We start from the raw sequence: 15,871 nt of genomic DNA, 5'->3' as shown, positions 1-15,871 counted from the left end.
CTAGCAAATCCACAGCCACAGCATTGTGATACGCTCCTATTATCTAATCCAATTAAGTCCCTCGTTTCAGAACAACACCCCAAAATAAAAACCCACCAGCGCGACATATTCTATTGCTGGAGCGCGAAAGGTGAGCATTATTCTGCGCCCAAACTCGCGCACTCAACGTCACTAGAGCTGCTATAGTGTTGCGCAGGAGGAGGAAGTGCGAGACACCGAAACCGCGCGGCGCGGGGAAAAGAACCGTAGCATAACAATGGGTTTTGTAATACTACTGCTGCTCTGCTACTGCTGAATGAAAGATTGACCTCGACACGAAGAGCAGGTAATTCCCATGAACTTCACGTTCGAGCGGAGTGTGAAGTTCACGGGATGTGGTGGAATGACGGGGCAAAGAGAGAGAGAGCGAGGGACACAAAAAAACTGCAGGGGAGGAACCTCACGCAACATCAAGTTCTACCTGTGCGCCTGAGGTTTAGCCGAGTGGCGCGGCGAATGAGAAAGAGAAACAGAGAGGGGAACGAGAGGTCCACACAATAGCATAAACTTGGATCGGTGGTACCGTTATTCCTTGCGATGACGGAGCGATCAGATGGTTTTTGGTTCGGTGGGTGAGGCGCGCGTGCTGGAGAAAGGTACGCACATACACATAATGATCATGTTCTCTCGGCTCCGGTGTTCGGTGTTGTTTTGATGCTCTCGCTTCTTCTGGTTGCGAGGGTGAGTGATCGAGCTTCCTTCTTCTACTGAGGCGTACGAGGTGCGTGTGATGGTGTTGGTGAATTTTCGTTCTGACTGAGCGGAAGGCTGATGATCTCCACGGTCCTTACCTACACACCCGGGACACACAGGTGTATCGACAGAGGTGTGCACTCGATGTTCGCTGCGGAGTAGTGAACGTAACAACACACAGTTGTCGGAAAGCTTTCGGAAGAGTTCTAGCCCTGTCGAGGTATTACACAACTCGCTCGCCGGAAGTCTGTGTTGGTGAGTTTCCCGATCTCGGGTCTCAATGGAGGGGGAAGCACCTTGACCATCAAATTTCCAGAGAGTAAACAGTGATTTTCCGTATCTTCCTAGATTTAGTTGCGCCGAAGACAATACACGAGACGGACGTATCCCTGTCGAGCAAGCAAACCGGCAAACAGAGCTTTCAATTTCGTGGTTGTTGTTTTTATTCCCGACAGTTTATTCTGAGTGCCGATCGGGAAGACCGCGAAGTCGTCGGTGGTGAGCTTTCGGGGGCTTCAAAGCTGCCAGTGTGACTCACTGAGACGCGCGGAGGCAGCGTGAGGGAGAGTTACATAAGTCTGGATCGGGTTGTGCTGTGACTTGTTGTTGCCGCATTCGATCTATGGAACGCGAAGAAGAACAACCGCCCAACGGGAGTGAGAACATCCCGAATGTGTAAATTTGGGATTGTGATGAAGAGTTCTGTTTTGGGGGCGACTGTAAATAACAACATTGCTCGATTGTGGCTAGTGCTTATTTAAGTGAAAAACGAGTATCAGTGATTTACTGAAATTGTGGCAAACTTACAATTATATAGTTGAAAGTGGGTGATGCAAATGATGCAACGAGAGCTGACTGAAAAACATGCAACGGAAGGATTTTAACGGGCGTAGGATTTAGCAGGAAACGAACCTTCACTCATCTTCACAACAGCAAAGTTACAGAAATGATATCATTAAGAACCAAACAGAGTGCAATGGAAGTGACAACAAAAATATGAATCCAGTCCAGACAGTGACAGTGTGTTGATAATCAACAAACTCATCGTTTATTCTTGTCGATCCTGAGTAAACAACACGGGAATTCGATCATCGCCGTTTGGAGGAAAACCACAAAGAAAACAAGTTCTACTGGAGTCAAGTGATCCCTCTGGATGAAAAAAAAAAACGAACGAATGAGATAAGCTGATGCCTAACAGAACGAGACAGAATCGTTGGGGATAACTTGCGACTTTTTGCGCCAACCGTGTGTGTGTGTGTGTGTGTGTGTGTGTATCTGTGTTCCCGTTGTGTGAGCCGAGTGAATATAGCAAAAAATAATACGTGAAAATAGTAAATATCAAAGTAGAGATCCAGTGGGAACTAGGAGTGCTAGCTCACACAGCTCTTCAAGAAGTGTTCGAATGGCAACGACACAAAATTAGCTAGCAAAGGGGATTTGAATAAGCTAGAACGCAATTTTGTCGATCCAGAACCAAACAACGAACGTGTCTGAGTGTGTCTGAGTGCTAAGCAAGTGTTGTGTAGGCTTCTGGAACCAACTCGACGTTCACGTGATCGCTAAAATTAGCGCAAACCCTTACGCAGTCCAACAGAACAATCATCGCATCGCAATCATGAGCACTCTCAATTAGCATGTGTATCATAATCGGATGCTAAGGATTAAAGCGCCGAAGGAACACCACCATATCGCAAAGGTACGTCACGTCGTTGTTGTTGTTGTTGTTTGCAAGACCTTCGCAAAGGTTAGTCCGTAGGCAGAGGGAGCACGCTGCTTCTTGTTTGTTTGCTCGTGCGTTCTACGATTCCGATCGGTCATCTCAAGAACACCACTTCTGACGTAAGAAAACTTTATGTGTCACGATGGGTGTTATTTCTTGCGATTGCGCAGTTCTTCAACGGAAGTGATTTTGGAAGTCCCAAACAACTTATTCAATGTTTGAAAAAAAATCCTGACAAGAGTGTAACAAAAACAAACACTTTTGCTTACTCCCAAATATTCGATATATGCGAATATGAACGTGAAATTTTCGCCTGGAGCACCGATTTTGCGTGCCAAAGTGACGAGGTGCCGGGGCGCTCCAAATTGCATGCAACTATTGTGAGTGCCCCGAATCTGGATCACCGCAGCCGGAGGTCATTGAACTTGCGAACTTGGCTTTGTGTTAGTGACAGCAGCAGTGAGTGTCCCAGTCTCCGCAAGCGGCTGCGATTGTAATGGTTTTGCACTGAAGTTTGACACAGATTTTTCGCTATTCGGAATGTGCATAAATTATCCTGTGATTTTTTGCGAATGTTAAATACTATTTAGGATTTCTGAATCAACAACCGTAGGTCAAAATAAGTCAGAAATAAATCACAGAACGGGGTGTCATTGAGAATTACATTGATCAATTCAAGAGCAAAAACATTAAAAAAAAATTCGAGAAAAAAAGTCATGAGATAACTTCAGTCGGTAAAACCGGTAACTGGGTCATCCAGTCAAGGGGTGAATGAACTCCGATGTTTTTTGATTGAGAGGGTGGGAGAGTGCATCGGTAATGCAGTGTGAGCGCCGAAGTTTCCCGAAAACGATGCTCACGATGCATGTGAGAACCGAATCTGGACCGCACTCTCCCAGAAAGGAAGAGAGAGAGAGAGAGAGAAAGTGCGAAAGAGAAACCAGAAGAGAGTATACAGTTCGGAGTGCACAGTTGTGCCTGCACAATCGCAGGGTTGTATATTTCGGGAAAGCACTATAGCTGCATGCGGTTTTATGAAAAACATACTTATTCGACAGAAGTTCAATGAACTTTCTTTGCGCTGAAAAATAAGAAGCGAAAAAAAATGCTTCAACCAATCGTAGAAAGTTGTGGGTATGCGCTGTCGGTATTGAAGACACCAATTGTGATGAATGTCCCACAAAAAAAAATTTTTTTGCGAATTTTGGATAAGTGGATAAATACTCCTAAAAAAGGGTCGGAGTAGCGGACGGAGTTCAATGATCCTAACGGACTATAGAGTAACCGTGATACAGTTTTCACAAAGATAGATGGCAGCACTCATTTTTCCTTTTTCTCTTTCTCTTGTAATTATCTCTTTTCGCCAAAAAATTATAAAATTGAATATTTTCAGAACATGCTCCAGAATATTAACGCATATATTCGTTCATATAAATATTTCAACTGGAGCTTAGATTTTTGTTTTCATTTCCAAGTGAACAAGAATCACTGTGTATCATAAACCAAAAACATCATATACTATAGCTTTTTTTCTAATAATTTCTAATAGCCAAAGTAACCAATTAACACACTGCGGACCGCTCACGAGATTTCTCGTGTTTCGCGTTCCGTCTGTTACGGATGGATGACGAGATAACCCGTGTTTTCTACACTTGAAGGTTAAATCCTTGGTTTGCCAAGATTCTAACAAGGTCTACCGATGGCTCGCCTTCGTCTCATCCACATCGAACGAACGATCTCATTCGTGGAATCCGAACAAATGAAGCGTTGAAGCAAATTTGCCCCAAAACGTGCGGTCCTTAATGCGTTAAAATATCTATTAACGCCGCGCCATCTATTCGTCACAGTAACCAACTACACCCGTGTAGGCAACTCTGATTGCTGAATCGCCATGTCTTCGCGACTTCCCGACTTCTAATGGATGTGAGCATTTTACAATCTTTAAAATACCTTCTTATTTGATGAGTCTGGCAAAGAAGCGTAACTTCCTGCAAAAGTGGTTATTTTATTTGACATCTATGATACGAATAGAATGAAATACTTAGTGTGATGTCCACTGCCGAATACCAAAGTTTATTAGGTACCTTAGATTTAATTAGTCAATCGAAGAAAGGAAGGTTTCCACGGTTCCACGATGGGAATATACAAGATATGGAGAATGAATTCCGTATCCTAGAGGTAAATTTACTCCGTATAAAAATCACAGTTCCGGAAGACGAGCATGTGCAATAATAGGTGGATACAAATTGGATGCCTAAAAATAATTGACGGTTCGCTCACATTTTCGGCGCTACGATGTCATGTTTGTAACGTTCTCACTATGACTCACTTGTCGGCAACTGTCGAGCGATTTTTTTTCTGAATTTTATCATAACAAAAATAACTTTCGATGAACGCTATTTTGAGATTAAAAAATTTGATGAAACATCGAGGTGGCAGCTCGCAATTTTTTATAAATGATAGTATGCAGTCTAGATTCAAAAAACCGATGTATAAGCATCATCAAAGACAAGAATGAGTTGCAAATGAATGAATGTAGTATTTGTAAAAAAATACATTTTTTCTACAACGAATATTTTCGATGGTACAGTTTTTTGGTACAGATTCTTGGAAAAAAAACATACAGATGAGAAAGATTTTTAACCCCTCTGGTACAGATTTAAATGTGGCAACACTGCCCGCACCCATTATCACGACAACTTCTTCGTTGACCGGAAAGAAATTCCTCAAAGTTCAGCGAAAAACGAAGATGAAATAACAATTTCTGAGCGCTTTAACTTTTCGATCGATTGTGGGGTTAAACTATGTGAAATTCAAAATTTAATATTTATAATTTTAAATATGGAAAACCCACAATTATGCATTAATATCTTGAAATAAAATATCATTTTGTGGATCATTACTAAATCGAGTTTCGGAAATCGACTAGCTGTAAGGCTCTATAAAAATAAGTGCCGCTACCTACTTCGTTTCGGTTCTGAAACTTCCAAACTAGCATTCATGTAAACGAAAAATACAAGTTTTCACAAAAAAAAAATCAACGCTTACCCGAAATTTTTTTAGAACTGATACTGCATGACATCTCTTTCTAAAATAGCATTAAGATTCCTTATTCCTTCCTAAGCATTATTCGCGTCATTTTCAATTAATGCCTGGTTGCGTTTCAAAATATAAGTTACGCATGTGTTGTGCTGAAATATAGGCGTTTATCGGAATATATATATATATATATATATATATATATATATATATATATATATATATATATATATATATATATATATATATATATATATATATATATAACAATAAGGTTGTGTTAAAACATATTTAGAATGTCATAAATTGTTCAATATTCCCATTGTTTCAAGAAAATTATCATCTGTGAAGAGGTTGATCTATGTTTTTGCTTTTTGTCAGGATGAGTTGTTGATACATTTGAGCTAAGGGAATTATGGTCATAGTTTTTTTTGTGAATCCTACTGGATATCAAAAATATATTTCACGTTGTGAGAAATTTATTAACCTTCATGGTAACTATACCCACAATTACTTTTTAGCACATGTTTTGAAATCCTGATTTATAACATTCAATGAGCTTAAAAATAACAAAAAATGTGACACGCAATAATACTTTCCGCATAAGTTGTCACAGTGCCCGCGTCTGATAAAGATACAAATTTACGTTTATGCATTTGTATAACAGCACCAGTGTATTTGTATAATTTGTATTTGTATAACAGCACCAGTGGCTATGTAAATAGCGTAGTCGTATGAAACAGCCTTGCATTCCAGTCGGCCTTGGTTCAATCCCTACTCGGCATCGTTTAGACCACATTTTTGGGTACAATTCCAAGCTGACGTTCAGTCTGAGAGAAAGAGAGGTCTGCTCACATACATACAAACATTTTAAAACTCTTGAAAAATGTGTTTTTATGTTTTCATTCCACCCTTCAGCACACGAAAAAGCATTTTTCCTGTCAAAGATTATATTTATTCCTGCCAATGCTAGTTTGGGTGTACACTCAAAAGAAGTACATGATTATAAAGCTTAATGATGGTACGTTGATATACTTTTTAACGATCTTGATAACTTTTTTTTTTACATCTCATAGCATGTATACTTTAAAGTCAACTCCAGCATAACGTGGAACCTCTTCAACAGAATTGTCACATTAACAATTCAGCGAGATAAATAGAGTCGTCATTAGGAAACTCATTCCATAATGTCAAGTACGAATTATCTCAAAGATATAGGGCGAATGTCGCCTTCAGCACTCAGATAAGATCTGTTAGCTCTTTTTTTTGCATAATATATTGTCACAAATTAGAATGAAATCGCCAACACCGGTTCTGTTCCGAACATAGTGAAACGCTTGAAAAGATGGTATGAAGAATGAAATAAGTTGAAATAAGTTATCTCATATCTAACAGGCAAGATGCGTGTAGCTTCCAAGGATGATTGTGAAACCGTAACTGGCGTAAATGATTAGCCAGTACAAACATATATAAATCGACAAACGTAGACTCCATTAATACCGACCAAGAATTCTTCAACAATCATCCAAAATCTTAAATGGAGTTCTTGAAATATTCTTGAAATGGAATTCAATTACGATGTATTCTCTTTTGATCGATTATTTGGACTACCGAACGACCGATTCACTATTATTTTGTCGCATAAATCTCATCCTAATTTAATGCTTTGGGAACGTCATCTAAATATATAAAAATGAATTTCTGTCTGTCTTTCCGATTCTTATGGACTCGGAAATTACTGAACCGATTGACGTGAAGATTTGTATGTAGGGGTCTTTGGGGCCGGAGAAGGTTCACTTGACACTTCGAGACACCTCTCTTCTCTCTAAGGGGGACTGCCATGCAAATGAAACACAAATTTCTGCATAACTCGAGAACTCGGAAACTCTGAAAAAACTCTTAAGAAAAATTCGAAAAATTCAATTCCCATATATTCTACAATTACATTGTGACAAGCGTTGTTAGTCCATTCGATGTTTGCGCTAACGAAATTGATCTTTGTTGGAGGGTGAAAATGGACTTTAATGTGATAAAATGCACTACTATATCTTCTTCTATTTATGTAAATAAAAATGGACCGCCGAATGTATTGATAAGAGCAAAAATCGAGGAAGGAATTGTCCGATTTAGGACTGTCTTCATTATATCATATTTTCTTTATCAAACATTCATTCCATGTAACGAGAAACACGTTATTTGCAAGTGTTTAAAAAATATTGAACCAGAATTTTTCTAAAAATAATCTGATTATATAATGACGAATTTCGGTAGAAGTACTAGAAATTTTATAGTAAAAGATATTTTTAAAGGGTCGATTAGAAGATCAATCGATGAACAGTTCTGCGATTGGACCCATGAACGTGCGCTAATTAAGAAAACGTGAATGTTTGAAGATATTGATAACAAAATATTAATTTTGGATGGGACGAAGTTTGCCGGGTCAGCTAGTAATTAAAAATAGGGTGATGTTTTCAATGCGATCCAAAAAACGGAGTCGGAGTTGTTATGCGTGAGCAGAATATTGACTCTGTACTGTTAGACTGGTTTGCTGGTTCGTGACTTGACAACGCGCCATTCCATCGATTATAATCATAGGAGATGTATAATCAAAAATCATATAATAATTTGGGTAATGCAGACGATGAAACTTTCTCTGCATTCTACAAACGATTAGAAATATCCGTTCGAATCGCTTCTTTGATCGTTCAATTACAACTCTTCCGTTATTTATTCAGGATAAGTCCCTGTGTGTTATGATATTGGGAAGCAGTGCTAATCACACGTATCGATCACGTGTATTGCCTAGAGAATGTTCTTCCGACTAGCACTGGTATACGAATATCTTTTCACTAGTACTAATGGAAAGACACAGTATAGGAACTTTGATGGAATTTAGAGAAACTAAAAACTGAAGGAGAACGATTGGAAATTATGATATTCAAAATCGAAGCGAGATCTAATTTACATATGTATGATAACCCCTAATATATCAAAGTTACTCTTCGAATGTTAGTACCATTGAAGAAGAAGACACACAGTGACGGACAAAACGATAAGTTCGTTCGTTGTTCAAACAGATCCGATTGCTGTGTGTTTCAAATCAGTTCGAAATCGTACTCAAACTTTTTATTGTTTATTGTACAAGTATTTGAGGAAAAAATCTGGGAAGGCAATCCTGAGTACAACAAATTAGCATCGGAAACTAAGATCACTCTTCATTCCATTCATAAAAATGTTTCCCTTAGTTTCAATAATCAATATTTGGTGGTTTTACACCCAAATCAACGTTGGCTTTCTTCTTCGCCAGAAATAATAGTTTTTCGTGTACTGAAGCGTGAAATGAACAAATAAAAGCACCTTTTTCAATACATTTAAAATGTTTGTATGTATGAGAGCAGACATCTCTTTCTCTCAGACTGAAGACTCATACTCAGCTTGGAATTGTACAAAAAAAAAAGTTCAAACGATGTCAACGGGGATCGCAAGGCTGTTTTACACGACCACACTAAACCCGATTTTATGTAATTGGGTTGTTTTTCGATTTTCTGCGACAATAGTAAATGAAATTCGATTGTGCTGAAATGTTGTATAGTGTATGTTTTCGAGGGAACCAACATTTTCCAGGAAGTTTTCCGTTTGAAAATTCGAGATGTCCATTTTCATCGGCAATCTAATGGACATATAGTGGGGTGAATGTGGACAGGTTTGTTATATACGAAGCGTAGAAGTTAATCGCTCGTGAGGGAAATAATTTTATTCAACCAAGATCTGAATCACGAATGTACGTTAAATGGCGAAAAGATCGAATTAATCCACCTAGAAGGGATATTATACTTTCCAGCAATATAAACGGACAGACCCTCAACTATTTTGCTTTTGGTTCCAGTCAACCTCTAAATAGTTCACCTTTAGCGATTTGTTTTCCGTTTATGGACACGGGGCGTTTCTTAGGAATAGAACAAACAAACTTTTCATAGTCCATCTATCTCCCACTGGCAACTGTTTCTTTCACCACACCAGTACAACTATTTCAATAACATAAATCTTCCACTCACAAATGAATTCACTTTTCCGTACATACCTAATATCGCTTCTCTGTTAACTCACAGACCGAAATATAACCATCAGCGAATTGAATTATGGAATTAAACCACTCAAAATACCTAATATCGAAGCTGTGAAAATTACATTCACACGCGTAATTATGTTTGATTTTCGGTTTCTCTTTTCCATATTTGATCAATATTTCATTGTCATAGAATATCTCAAATACACTCTGTCCAACTTCAATAAGACCATTGATCTATTCCGATGCAACACAAACAGTTAAAATTTCAGCAAGATACATTCATACATTGTAAAATGCTTAGAATAAAGTATATGTAACGTCAACTTCGTTCAAAAGAATTGTTTGTTTATTTATTGTGCTTAAATATGATAATTTCCGCTGTCCAGTTTCTATAAGACCACTTCAAAATTTATAAGTAATATCAATGAAAAACTCAAAACGATCGGATGATTTACATGTCAATAATTGGCAACCTTGCCATTTCGGCTAATAATCTGGAAAATTCGTGTTGGAATATTATTTACCAAATTCTGCTGAACGGATTTCTCGATATTTTTCCATGTTTCCGAAATTGCGACCTTGAGCTCTTCAATCGTGGTATACCGCTTTCCCTCAGTGTAGATTCTACGTACAAGGATCCCCCTAAGATTTTCAACAGGATTCAAGTCTGGAGAGCGAGTCGACCAGTCAAAAAAAAAAAGTTTTTGGTCCTTAATCCATTGCTTAGCTTCCTTGCTGGTATGAATAGTAGCATTATTTTGCTGGAATGTGATTTTTTGTGACGATATCCACGCAAAAACGGTAGAAGAGAGGATTCCAGAACATGTATGTAATCCTTGAATGAAGTTAAAGCTATCTTGAGCTTTCTGGTTGCACAGAATGCCGTCCAAACCATGCTCGAGCTTCTACCAAAATTTCTGGTTGAAAAATACTGTTCCTTCTTCGGTAAATCACGCCAGTACCCGTTGAAACCATTCGGACCATCCAAATTGAACTTTTTTCGTTATCTTCTATACATTGAAGAACGTTTCGTTATGGTATATAGCAAAATGGATTCTTTTGGAAACATTCTTTGTCACCACATACCATGTCCCACTGTCGGTTCATGTGAGCTTTGGCAGACGTCTTCCGATGTGAGATAGTGTAAGATGAGGAGCTTCAACCTTTCAAGCCCTCTTTATGTGAGGATTTTTTTACCAAAACATGACGAATTGTCACCGGAGTAACATTTAAATTGAAATATTGCTTTATTTGCACATGCGATTTTGAGGTATTCGAAGCTGTTCCAACTATTTCCCGTTTATTCCGGTCAGAGAGCTTCGATTTACGTGGAGCTCTCTCCTTCTTACCGTATCTTTGAGGATTCGCCAAATAATTGAGCACTACTTGTTGAGAACGTCCAATCCGACGAGCAATTTCTCTGATACCAAATTCTTCTTGGTGAAATGCATCAATTTGTTTTTCTTCTCTCTCCGTGAGCAGTTTTTTCTTCGGCATTCTCCAGATTTATTGATCAAATCAACTAAAACAACGGAAAATGTAACTGGTCTTAAAGAAACTTGACACTTGAATAATACAAAAGCTTTCGTTTACGCTCAGCGCTGGCACACACACACCAATACCTAGACACTAGAATATGTTCAAGCATTGTTTGTTTACAATGACACAATGCAGAAAGATCATCACCTGGTCTTATAGCAGTTGGACAGAGTGTATTATAGAATGACATATAGAAGGGTTCTTATAACCAGAAATTTAAAATTCATAATGTAACTACCTGTCCATCTTACCCGAAACTGCCCTACATGTATACTGGCAATTTAACAGTTAATTCAGTTGAATAAGTCATATTAAAAACAACGGAAGTTGTATTAGCGATGCATTATTCTTTATACGATTCATTGCAGAAATTTGGAGAGACTAATGTCTCCAGTAGAATAATATGAATGAAAAAAAAATAAAACAAATAGATACAATAAATAAATAGCAACATTTTCCGTGAGTCCAGATTTTCTCGAGTTCACCCTTTATCTCACTCTGCAAATATAATATAAAAAGGGTCACTTAGAAACTCGCAGTTCCTCTTAGATTCCATCTCGATGACTGTACCATCTGACAGCGGCATCGATTTCAGTATTCGAAACTCTATCCTACTATTACCACATCACCGAGAGTCATCGTTCCTCAACCGAAGAAACCTGATCCACAACCCACAGCAGGCAGCGAGGGGTTTCGGAACTTACCGCTGCAAAATCAAAACGATCCAATCATGTTCGCTCATTAGCCTCAGAGTTACCTGAAAATTATGTACATATCCGAACCAGCGACGAGAGGAAGAGAGGAAGTATGCGCGGGTGGCTCAGCTCCCCCAAAAGCAATTATCTTCCGTCCATCCCGTGTCGGCAGTGCTTATCTCTCCCGGCGGGGAACCTATGAGATCATACACATAAGCTTCCAAAAGCGCTCATCCGGCGCGCTGGCAACAATACTACACATGCGATGTTATTATTCTTGAACTTGACTTTACCACCCCCTCCCCCGCATCGCGCGTCAACATCGTGCGGACCGGCCGGCCGCCCCGGCTAACCCCGCGGTGCTCATCCGAGCACGAATCTTGCGCAATGGTCGAGTGAGCTGACACCAACACACAGCAGCACGTGGTTCCAGTGGCGTTCGATTGGCGGCAGCAATGGCGAATGTGATCTGTCGAGAGAGAAAATATTAAGCCACTTTTGCGATCATGATCTGCCACTTCCAACATCATTAGCAACAGAGAGAAAAAAATCGCTACTCATCACGGCGCAAAAATCCTTGACAATGACATTAAATAACATTGCAAACGATAGCTCACTTACACAACCTCGAGCAGCGCTCCTACTGGCCTGACGCGACCGTGTTTTTATTGACATTGGAGAACTGCGCGGCGCGATCAGAATTGTCATTAAATTCAATCTTGACGGTATCGCTTAGCGATTTACGTTGCCCAGGTGGGTTGTTGTGTGTTTGCGCAGTCGACCCGCGGGATTCGATTATAATTAATATGTGCGTCATCTTCGAGTAACCAATGATTATAAGTCACAATGCTCTGCGCGCATCATCGAATACTTTGCACTTGACTTTCGAAACACATCCAGGGGATAATGCGTAAGCTTTAACCAGCCAAGCAATAAGAGGTCGAATACCTCTTCTCCGGGTATATGATTCAGTCATCACCACCGTCATCATCGTGATCATCGTCAATGCGGAAAACAAACATAAAGGCAAAACTGCCAAAACCAAAAATCGTTAACACCAACTGAATTGTATGATGGTGCTTCTCCTCTGCCCGAACCCATGCTTTTTTGAGTGTTTATTTTTTAATTCAACAGCCACCAACCATCACGCGTTCCCGCGGATTGCCTCTCATAAGTGGATACCCAAACAATTCGAACGAGGAATGTTTTGGGTAATTTTCGGTTGAGCCTAACAACAAGGCAGATTCAACAGTTTAGTGGTCTGACCAGAGTACATTGAACTTTGTCTAAGAGAACACTTGACATTGAGACGGCTTTTTGAGTGTTCATCCACTCCAGATCTCAGGTAGTCACCAGGTGGATCGGAGAACCGACTTGGCTGCGCGGTGGTAATAAGCCATCAACTCTTCAAGCGTTTGTTCTTCCACACCTTGCGAAGTATTCTGCGTCCATCGGCCAGGTTTGTATCTCTGTTTATGATTTCCCCACTTATTTCTCTTTCACCGCAATCCTCTCAAGTTTGCCAACCATGTGGTCGGAAGAGATGGGCTCAATTAAACCATTATTCTGCTACCATGCCTCTTGCCTTTGGGTTGAAAGTAAAAAGGCAACGAAATCGAAATTTTTACAGTCCTCCTGCTCCTTCCCATCGTCGTTCCTCCGAAACGCAGAGCGCAGAACAACAACATATTTAGCACAACCACCAGTCAGCCTGCCAGCCTGCAATAAAGTTCTAGGCTCTGTGCTCCAGCAGGCCCCACAGAACTCACACACACACACGCGGGGTGCGATTCTCTGATTCAACTCGGCTCGACGGTTGCCAGCCAGCAACGCTCCGGTGCTCCTTCGGGTGGAACGCGATTCTACGGCGGCCGGGATCAGCGACCTCGCAGCTCGAACCTCGCGTTCTGGTGTGCGCAGAACCTGGCCTCGGCAAAAGTTCTGCTTGCCTCGGGGGGATAAGCAAGAATCAAGAAGCAAAAAAAAAAATTAAGCGTGTAACGTGTGCGCGCAAATGCGCCGCATGGAAAGTGAGAATTCCATCATCAATCTCGTTCCAGGCGCTGCCCCCAAATGTTGGCAGAAGGGGCATGATGGAGGGTTGGGGCAAAGTTTCTGGTTTGAGGAAGTGGTTTCGGAAGAAGAGCATTAGCAATTGCCACGTACTTATATGGGGTTTGGGCTTGCGCGCAAGAACGATGTTGCCTCGGTGGTGTCGTTGCTCGCCACGTGGTGGTTACCAGATTAAAATCTTTGCCCGATCGGTGCGAAGAGCAATGGCCGTTTTGCCACAAGGTCACAACACTGTCTGATGGCGGAGGACACATTCTGTGGGTGTGACAATAGATGATGACTTCGGTGGGATTTGCGAAGATGATTTATACATAGCCTTTTACAAATGAGCCAAGTGGATGACAAATCGAGCTACCTATCTTTGAAATGGTGGAGAATAAACTGTTCAAGAATAATTTCTGTACAACAAAGTTTGCAAATGTGAAAGCTTAGATCAATCAGAAAAATGACACCCACTTTTGGCGATTGTAGCGTCTTCAGTTGTCAGAATTGGAACTATTTGACAGTTTTCTGTTCCTTGTAAACAGACGTGGTTCGATGGTACGAGGATCACTTAGTCCAATTAATTCAAAATAGAGCTGATTTCTCCTAATTAGTGATGGTAAAACAACGCTTCTAGCAATCAATGAATACATATACTAAATCGCTCTTCCGTCTAACTCTTAGACTTTTTTTTTAGAAAACAGATCGAATCATCCGACCATGTCTTACAGAATCCCAGCGACTTGTTGATATTTTTTTTCTTGCAATGAGAAATGTTTTTTTCGTGATAACACTATCGATCATCGGTAGCAAAATATATCTTCAGATCACTTCCTGCTATGCGTCATCGAATGGTGTGATTAGAAATCGGCGGAGTTTGTTATCTCACGGATGATCAGGTTTCCGTTCGTGTATCAACTTTGTGATTTGATCCTTTCTCGGCCGATCTGCAACACCTCCATGCTGTTGATTCTTCAGTATAATATTCTGAACTGCTCCACGGCTTATTTTTTTGGATCTGCATTGACATTTTGCCACAGCTTCACTTTACTTGATCACAAGAAATTGGCTTTGAAGCTCTACAATTCATGTGTGCGATAGATGTAAACAATAAGGTGTCAAAACCGAGAGGTGCCACAATGAAACAATACACAGTAAAATTAATATATCAGGTGATGAATAACATTTGTTAACTCAGCCACACACGACTTTAATCGTTTGGCCCCAAAGAGTTCTTGGCTGAAAGGTGTTACGAAAAGGTTAAGTGTGTTACGACAAGAATGCGTATAAATTGATGAATATTTTAAATTAAAAAATCTAATTATTATTCTTACTGTAGATTTTAGAATTACAGTAGAACCCTGATTATCCGCGGAATAGTCGGGCAAGCTCACCGCGGATAACGCAATAAAGGTGAAGAACGAATTTCATGCCAATGTCTTCGGAGTTGGCAGCACCATCTCAGATAGCAGTGAAACGTTGTGGTATAAAGACACGGGTCATTTGATCAATTTTGCATACTTAAAATCTTCAAAAAAGAATTGGACTACTTTTTGAAAAGAGCCAAACAATTTTTATCAATTTCTTACAAAAAGTTATAACTCGAAGACTATGATACCTGCAAAATTTGTGGTCAAAGGATGAAATATCGAAAATTGTTTTAATATTCTTAAAAAAATACACAAAAAAAATTTTGAAAATTCGCTGATGAAAGAATATTTTCAAAATTAAAACTCATTTTTCTCAAAAACGTATTTTTTTTTATTCTCAAAAAACTATGCAAATAGCGCTTACGATTTCCAACAAGTCGTCCATACATCGGAAGATGGGCGCTTTTACAGGGAAAAAAGTTTATCTAACAACAACTTTCTCATGTTTTCTTTGATAAATAACAACTAATTCTAATTTTTCAAGATAGCGATATAGCGATTAGAGATTTCTCGAGATAGCGATATAGTGTATTCGACAAAGTTTTAAATTTTATTGAAATATGAATATTTGTCGAAGACGTCAACTTTCCAT

General features: G+C 39.6%; 1 protein-coding gene across 2 annotated transcripts in view; it reads left to right on the top strand.

Annotated features, from left to right (window-relative positions):
* The first annotated feature begins 1,098 nt into the window (after positions 1-1,098).
* Positions 1,099-15,871, top strand: part of LOC129771630 (PR domain zinc finger protein 1) — a 131,984-nt gene continuing 117,211 nt past the window's right edge. For both annotated transcript variants that reach the window (XM_055775484.1, XM_055775476.1), the window contains exon 1: positions 1,099-2,428. The gene's annotated coding sequence lies outside the window, so the exon portion shown is untranslated. The remainder of the gene's footprint in view (positions 2,429-15,871) is intronic.

The sequence above is a fragment of the Toxorhynchites rutilus genome, chromosome 2 (genome assembly GCF_029784135.1).
Source record: "Toxorhynchites rutilus septentrionalis strain SRP chromosome 2, ASM2978413v1, whole genome shotgun sequence".
NCBI classification, from domain to species: domain Eukaryota; kingdom Metazoa; phylum Arthropoda; class Insecta; order Diptera; family Culicidae; genus Toxorhynchites; species Toxorhynchites rutilus.
Note: the sequence above shows the minus strand (reverse complement) of the source record. Positions and strands in the feature narration are given on the sequence as shown.